The following is an 8,649-nucleotide window of genomic DNA, read 5'->3' as shown; positions in this document are numbered from 1 at the left end:
CTGCCGTCCCACCTCCTTCTTATAAGGACCCTTGAGGTTATCTATGGGCCCACCTCAGTAATCCAGGATATTCTTCCTATCTCAAGATCCTTAATTTAATCATATCGACAAAGTCACTTTTGCCTTGTAAGAATTTGTGATACTCATTATCATGGACCAGGGTGGTGCTATGTATGGATTTTTAAATTTGTTTTATATACGCTGTTTTATACACCAGTACTCACAAGTTTGTGGGGTTAGGACATGGAAATTTTGAGGGGCCATGATTTTGCTTATCAACAAGTGCCTATTTCCCTGAGTCAGATGCCTGTATTTTTCTCCTCAAATGGTTCAGTAAAAAAACTTTTACTCTCTAACCTGATCAAGCCTACAAACAACTTGGGGTTTAAACTTACTTCATTAAAGTAAGTTTGCTGATGTTTAGTAAGAAAAAGTACTGTGTTCTGGACATCATGAGAGAATGTGCTGTATGCTCAGTCATATCCAACTCTGCAACCTCATGGACCATAGCCCACCAGGCTCCTCTGTCCATGGGATTCTCCAGGCAAGACTACTGGAGTGGGTTGCCATTTCCCTCTCCATTACAAGAGAATAATTGGTCAGTAAAATCTGCTTTTAAGTGCAACAAATCGGCCACCACTGAATAAGATTTGAAAAGAGAACCTATATTTTAGGAGAGGTTCTGCTGCTGCTGCTAAGTCGCTTCAGTCGTGTCCGACTCTGTGCGACCCCTGAGACAGAAGCCCACCAGGCTCCCCCATCCCTGGGATTCTCCAGGCAAGAACACTGGAGTGGGTTGCCATTTCCTTCTCCAATGCATGAAAGTGAAAAATGAAAGTGAAGTCGCTCAGTCGTGTCCAACTCTTAGCGACCCCATGGACTGCAGCCCACCAGGCTCCTCCGTCCATGGGATTCTCCAGGCAAGAGTACTGGAGTGGGGTGCCATTGCCTTCTCCGAGGAGAGTTCTAGCAGTCATTATTTCAATGTTTGCAAACTGTTATGCTCACTAACACCTGTGTTGCCCCACTCCATTTCCAACTATTCTTTAAATTGACTTGATACTGCATTTTTTTGACAATTCAGTGACAGCCACAAACTACTTCACTGTTACCGTGGTAACTAAGGGACCTCCAAAGAGAGAAAAAAATAAGATTAAAATAAAAGGGGGAAGGAATAATCTAAATTGGCATTATTGAAACGTTGTCCAAGTGTAGACGGGTATCAGTTGGTCAAGCTTTGGGAGTTTTTCCCAGTAAGGACCCCCTGAATCAGTCAGCCAGCAGGGGAGGTTGCTCCTATGAACAAGAATGCTTGTTTCCTGCAAGAAGCAATGGTTCAAAGTTATGGAAACTTCTACTCTCCCTTACTTATGCATCTCTTTTATTTGGATCATCTCCTTTGTTTTTCATCTCCTCCTGCTTTTCCCCTTCTGAACACATTAGTTACTATGGAAACATTGGTGTGAATGTCAGAAAGCTCAGCTCAGAAATGCCTCATAAAGTCAATTTATAGAATGGTCTGACATTTATCTCATGTTTGGGAAATTTAAAGAATTTATGATATTCATGGCCATGGACAGGGGTGGGTGGTAAACACTGTGCTATATATGGATCTTAAAATTTGTTTTATATACACTGTGAAAACATCAGGTTCTGTCTTTTTAGGGGAAGAAGAGCAACAAAAACAGGAACCTGGTTTGGGATTTGAAATTGGATTCATTTTCCATCAGTTCAGAAAGGATTTCCACTTTCTAAGTTTATAAGGCTGACTGGAATCTCTTGGGTCAAAATAAATGCTTTCTGGAAAAAAAAATTATGGTTGGCTTATTTTTTAAACTTTAATCTGACAATAAAACAAATGGCATTTCCCATAATAATGTACACAGGGCAGCTGCAATATTAGTTAAAGGCACAGAAATGTTAATATCCATGCTGTAAAAATTCCTACTTCACCATAGGGAATTTCAGAGTTAGTGTTACCCTATGGAATAATAATAATAATAGCTAAAGTTTATAGCACACTTACTATGTGTCAAACCCCATTCTAAATACTTTACATGTATTAATTCATGGGGTCCTCAAACCAACCTGGTGAGGTAAATGCTACCATTACACTTGCTTTACACACACAAGAAAACAAGTACAAAGAGGTTAAGTAACTCATCCAAGAAAGTGGGTGAAGCAAAGATTCAAATGAAGGTAATTGGGTTCCAGGCTGTATATTCTTATGGTCTGATGAGGAGTTCAGTTTAGAGTCAATTTTGATTTTAGACTTGCAGGCTCATATATATTTTGGTACATATAAAAGAGCAATAATGTTTTGCTATATAATCAGCAGGAAAGTTATATGATCAGCAGGAAAGTTATATATCAGCTGACCAAATCAATTGATATTAACTCCACTGTATTCCATCAGAAGAATTTTAATTTCAAAGGAAATCCAGTGTCAACCCATGAATGTCTACATGAATGCTTTGCCACCCAACATTCCCCACGTCCTCTGGCAACAGCTCCCAGTTTTTGTTTGAGAAAATCCCATCTGCTCAGTTCATGTGCTTAACTCTCCTGATGCCAAAGTGCATCACATAACCAGTCTAGACCAATCAGCCCATTTCATCTCCCTGACCTCAGTGACAGATGGCATGTGACCAGATCAGAGCCAATGAAATGCAAAAAGATTTTTTCTGGGAATGCTCCAACAGGAAACAGGGCTCTTTTTCTTCCCTAGAAAACTTAACTATGAAATGACCTGCCCTAGCCATCTTTGTCACCACAAAAGAGTTGGCTTAGAGCATACAGAGACAGAGAGACTGAAACCTCTGGAACAGAAGATGTGTGAAAGATTAAGAAAAACCAGCCAGATGGCATCATTTGATCCCTGAGTACAGCATTGTCCAAAATCTGCCTGCTAGACTTTTCAATTATTGAATCAATAAGTCACTCCAACACCAACACCTTCCTTTAAAAAAAAAAATCTAAACACATTGAACTGGCTTATAACAAATAGAAAAGACTTAATAGACAAAACATGAAGTGTCTGTGTCCTTTGAGGGAAGACACTACATATTACTCACCATTTTGTTAGCAAACAAACATTCCGTTATCTGAGATTCCAAAATCCATAAACCTATGAAAACCAGAAGTCCCTTGTAACTCATCTGGTGTCAAAACAGACATGCCCTTCATAGACATGAGGCTGCCCATGGTCCTCACTTATCCCATGTAATGTGACTATTTCTATGTTTTGCTAAGGAACAACTAGTGTGTATGTGTGTGTGCTTACAGGATGCTGCTACAGACCCTGCCAGGATGGTCAGACAGTCTAAGGCACAAACTCTTCATTTAATTAAATCAAAAAGTTATAAATTCCAAAGCCCCAAACAGTATCAGATAAAAGACTATGGACTTAGGGACTTCCCTGGTGGTCCAGTGGTTAAGACTTCACCTTTCAATGCAGGGGGTGCAGGTTTGATCTCTAGTTGGGGAGCTATGATCCCACATGCTTCCTGGCCAAAAAAACACCTGCCAACACATAAAACAGAAGCAATACTGTAACAAATTCAACAAAAACTTTAAAAATGGTCCATGTCAAAAAATTAAAAAGGACGGTGGACTTAGAGTCACAGGATAAATTGAAGAAATAAATTGATTGAATAAATGAGTGCTTACTCTCTGAATAGGATGGAATCTGAGTGAGTTGTCACTCACTATCGTTAAGAACCACAAGAGTCAGTCATCCGTTACTCCTTGAAGGTCAAAGTATGCTTGCATATGCTGCTGCTGCTGCTGCTGCTAAGTCACTTCAGTCGTGTCCGACTCTGTGCGACCCCATAGACTGCAGCCCACCAGGCTCCCCCATCCCTGGGATTCTCCAGGCAAGAACGAACACTAGAGTAGGTTGCCATTTCCTTCTCCAATGCATGAAAGTGAAAAGTGAAAGTGAAGTCGCTCAGTCGTGTCCGACTGAGTGGACCTGCAGCCCACCAGGTCCCTCCGTCCATGGGATTTTCTAGGCAAGAGTACTGGAGGGGGGTGCCATAGACATCAAATCAAACATCAGACTGATAAACACCTGAACAAAGTGAAAATTCATAAGCAAAAAGTTCCTTATGAAAGCAAAAGAAGTTGAATGTCTCAAAGCATATTATCAATAGCTTCAAGACTGGAAAATTTGGATGAACAGAAAGAACGTGCTATCTGACTCCATAACAAGTTAACCACACTGTATGTGATATAAACAATAACTACAAGATGCGAAAGAAATATGAGTACACGTGACCACAGCATTGACTAAATCTTGAAATCCATACTCTATGTCCATGGGGGATTCAGTCTTAAACTCTTCTCTCTGAGTCCTCACATTATACGTATAAAAAGTGTCATTTATTTTTTATTTGAGTACAGCCAAAAAAATTATTATGCAATATCAAAAAGAGTACTGGAAACTAATTAAACGCTACCTTCAAAATAGAAAAATTTGAGATCATGACTCATCTGTTTTCCTTTTTATATCCAGGACCTAAAACAATAAGTAGTGCACAGTAGATTCTTAATATGCACTTTATTATTAAATGAAATACATGTCACATTCTGATACCTCTGCCATCTGACTATACTGACAAGTCAGTGGAACAATGGACAGAGGGAGGGAGAAAACTAGCAAACCAAAAAGCCCCTAAGGATGGTGAAGTTTATACGTAGGAGTGAGATTTCTGGGTCATGTTGTTCTATGTTTAACTTATTGTGTGCTTAGTTGCTCAGTCGTGTCCTACCCTTTGTGACCCTATGAATGTAGCCCACCAGGTTCCTTTGTTCATGGGGATTCTCCAGGCAAGATTACTAGAGTGGGTTGCCATGCCCTCCTCCATGGTATCTTCCCAACCCAGGAATTGAATCCAGGTCTCCCACATTGCAGGCAGATTCTTTACCATCTGCACTACCAGAGAAGCCCAGGAATACTAGAGTGGGTAGCCTATCCCTTCTCCAGGGAAACTTCCTGACCCAGGAGTTGAACCAGGGTCTCCTGCATTGCAGGTGGATTCTTTACCAGCTGAGCTACCTGGAAAAGCAGGTAACTTACTAACTTGAGTAATTGCTATTCTCCAAAATTGCTGCACCAATTTATATTTTCATGAGCAATATATAAGGGTCCTAATTTCTCCACATCTTGGTCAACACTTGTTATTTTCATTTTTTTAAAATTATGGCCATCCTGATGGATGCAAAGGACCATGTGTTGTGGTTTTGATTTGCATTTGCATCAACAACTCGATGGACATGAGTTTGAGTGAACTCTGGGAGATGGTGATGGACAGGGAGGCCTGGCATGCTGCAGTTCATGGGGTTGCAAAGAGTCAGACACTACTGAGCGACTGAACTGAACTGAACTGAATGAATAATGACACTGAGTATCTTATCATATGATTTTTGGCTTTTTATATATATCTTCTTGGAAAAATGTCTATTCTAGTCCTTTGTCAATTTTCTAGTCCTTTGTCCATTTTTAAATTGGGTTGTTTGTCACTTTGCTTTTGAGTTGTAAGAGCTCTTTATATATTCTGGATACTAGACCTTTAATAGACATACAATTTGCAATTCGTTTCTCCAGTTTTGTAGGTTGACATTTTACTCTTGTGATAGTGTTCTTTGATACACAGATGTTTTCAGTGTTGACGAAGTCTAGATTATCCTTCTTTGTTATTGATGCCTTTGCTTTGGTATCATATATAAGAAGTCATTAAAAGAGGGAAAAAAAAATTTCCAAATCCAAAATCATGAAGACTTGCCCCAATGCTTTCTTCTAAGAGTTTTAAAGTTTTAGCTCTTAAGTTTAGGTCTCCTGAGTACTCATTTTGAGTTAATTTTTGTAAACAATATGAGATAGGAATCTAACTCCATTCTTTTGTGTGTGGATATTCAGTTGTCCCAGAACCATTTGTTAAGGAGATTGTTTTTTTCCCCCATTGAATGGTCTTGGCATCTTTGTCAAAAATTAGTTGACCTCCAATTAAAAGTAAATAATTAATTTTTTTTAATTCCATCCTTTGAAAAATATACTAAAAAAAAAAAACCCGGTTGACGATAGATACACGGGAACACTTATTATCTCTTATGCAGATTTCTCTTCTGAGCTTAAGACCTATATGTATCCATCAGTCCATATAATACAAACACCTCAACATTTCCAAAGCAGACTTCATGGTCTCCAACATCCCCCCTGGAGAATCCCCATGGACAGAGGAGCCTGGGAGGTGGGGGGGACAGTCCATGGCGTCACAAAGAGTTGGACTCAACTGAGCGACTAAGCACAGCATAGCACAGGGTTGAAGTGGGGATAAACAAATAGCTGTAACTCCAGATAAAAGTTCTTTATGAAAAAAATATGATATGAAAAATTCTTCTAAAAATTATCATGGGAACAGAGATGTTTTCTCTGAGAAAGTCATCAAAACTCTACTACAGAATGTATAAATTTAGCTAGGTCTTGAAAAATGAGTACGAATGGGAAAGAAGAGGTTTTCAGAGATAAGTATTTAGCAGTAATAAATTGTGATGAAAGACAGTGACATGTTTGGGAGCAGCAAGTGGCCCACACTGGTACACAGGGCTCGAGAGGGTAAGACTGGAAGGTGAGATTCCAAATTTAAAGCCCACACCACAGCTGACAATGTCAGTCTTGAAAAACTGCCCCTTTCCCTCATTCTAAAAGATAAAAGTATAACTTTCTAATAAAACATTGATATGAGAAATGTGTGGTATATAAAAAACTCTCTGGTGGAAAGATTCTAGGGAGGCCCCAGTGTGTGATTCTGCAGAACACTGCTCCCTGGTGTTCTCACTGTGTGTAATCCCTTACCCTTGAGTGTGGGTGGAACCTGTGACTTACTTGGAGCCCAAACAACACAGTGAAGGTGAAGAAATCTTGCCAATGAAATTAACGTTCTAAGTCAGTTGGTGTTGACCAATTAGAAGGGAAATTATTCAGGTTACAGGAGGGAGGAACTGACTTACTCCAATGAAATCCCTCAAAAGAGAAACTGGATGTTCTGTGAAGCAAGAAACTTCACTTGTGAGGATAATGAAGGAACTAGCCATGAAAGAGAAGGTAACAAAGAACTGTGGGCAGCCAGCAAGTGATGGCCAGTGAAAAGTGGGGGCTTTAGGCATGCGGCCACAAGAAAACAAATGCTGCCAACAGCCTGAATGACCTTGGAAATGAATTCCTCCCCAGTCAAGCCATTCTTCGTGAGAATGCAGCCCTAGCCATCACCTTGATTATCACCCTGTGAAACCCTGAGCAGAGAAACCAGTTGTGCCATGCCAGACACATGACAATAAATTGTGGATTGCTTGAAGCTGTTAATTTGTGGCAATTTTTTATGCATAAATAGAAACTAATGTATATTCTAAGCTAGTGAAGATGTTTTTGTTGTTGCTATGTGTTTCTTACTTATTTTCCTAAATGGCTTAAATACTATATGAATGATTGAAAGAATATATTGGTTAGAACAACATTTAAATGCTTTTGTAGCCAATTCCCCAATAAAGTAAAGTGACTATTGAGTGCTTTAATTTGATTTGCTCTACTTTACAATAGGATGTCTCACTTCCCACCACCACCTCCACCCCCCACCCCCTGCCTTAGGCTTTCGTTCTTAGCAGTCTCTTTGGCTTTTAGTTTGTTGCTTTCAGATGAAAGGAAAAAAAAAAAAAAAGACAGCAGTTTTAAGGATCAAAATGCAACCATAAAAAAACAAACAAACAGAAGAGTATACTTACCATACAATACACAGCAACACGCGAAAGAGCCTGCAACCTATCCTGCTGCAATTCTTCCTTGCCTCTGCTGTCGGAGTCAGTGTTCTCCTAGGATTAATTCCATCACAAGAAGTTGATGACCCAGCATCAAATAAGTCATTGCTGTGACTGATATGGTCAATTTATATATAATAAAAGCAAAGAAGAGATTCAGAGCCACTGTAATAATTTAAAATAAAGATATTGTGCTTCAAATTATAAAGATTGGCATAAAAAGACTGTTCATCTTGCTTATAAAATAAATTTACAACTAGCATAATCAACATATATGGTATAAAATATCACTTTATAACATTATTTTTAATCTAACTGGTATGCTAGACTAGATAAATGTATTTAACTTAACCTAATTTTGTTAAGAAGCTAACATCCCCTATTCAAAAATCTGGCAAAGATAATTATAAATTTATATTGCTATGAAAATAGAATTGAAACACTAAAGTAAAATACAAGGGGGGAAAATACAACACTATATGAAAGGAGTAATCCTTCCTGACCATCTCTCAAACAAAAGATGGGTCCATATTCAAAACCAAATCACAGCAACTCGCATCTATAGATATTAAAGGAGGGGATGTTCGACAGATGTTAGAAACTATGAAATTTCTCTTCGTAGCTTTAATGTTTAAAACACTTTGAAAATTAGGGCTTATAGGATAATTATTAAACCTTAAAAAGCCTTCTCAAATCAATAGCCCGCTTAATGTGTAACAGGTAGCCTTTAGATGCATTCCAGTTTAAACCCACTATCTTTTTGATCAAGCTCTGCTTATTTCATCCTCCAAATAGTTTTCCAATCTTTTGACGGTTCAGGCCTGGTGTGTTTCTTAC

Source organism: Bos grunniens, chromosome 5 (assembly GCF_055505025.1).
Source record: "Bos grunniens cultivar Pamir isolate PY7600 chromosome 5, Bosgru_T2T1.0, whole genome shotgun sequence".
Classification (NCBI taxonomy): domain Eukaryota; kingdom Metazoa; phylum Chordata; class Mammalia; order Artiodactyla; family Bovidae; genus Bos; species Bos grunniens.
The sequence above is the reverse complement of the archived record's forward strand: the minus strand, read 5'-3'. Positions refer to the sequence as shown.